Source organism: Etheostoma spectabile, chromosome 4 (genome assembly GCF_008692095.1).
Source record: "Etheostoma spectabile isolate EspeVRDwgs_2016 chromosome 4, UIUC_Espe_1.0, whole genome shotgun sequence".
In the NCBI taxonomy this organism is placed as follows: Eukaryota; Metazoa; Chordata; class Actinopteri; order Perciformes; family Percidae; genus Etheostoma; species Etheostoma spectabile.
In genome coordinates, this window is record NC_045736.1 from 8520719 (window position 1) to 8521077 (window position 359).

Here is a 359-nt window from a genome sequence, read left to right on the forward strand (position 1 = left end):
CTACAAAGCTCTTCATGGTCAGGCACCATCTTATCTTAAAGAGCGCTCCCAGAATGCAGGGTTACTTGTGGTTCGTAGAGTCCCTAAAAGTAGAATGGGAGCCAGAGCGTTCAGCTATCAGGCTCCTCTCCTGAGAAACCAGTTTCCAAGGTTTGGGTTCAGGATACCACAGGGCTCCACATTGGGCATAGAATGCTTCAGACCTTTCTTCTTTGATAAAGCTTATAGTTAGGGCTGGCTCAGGAGAGTCCTGAACCATCCCTTGGTTACGCTGCCATAGGTCTAGACTGCTGGGGGGCTTCCCATGATGCACTGAGCACCTCTCTCTTCCTCCTTCTCTCCATCTGTATGCAACCTCA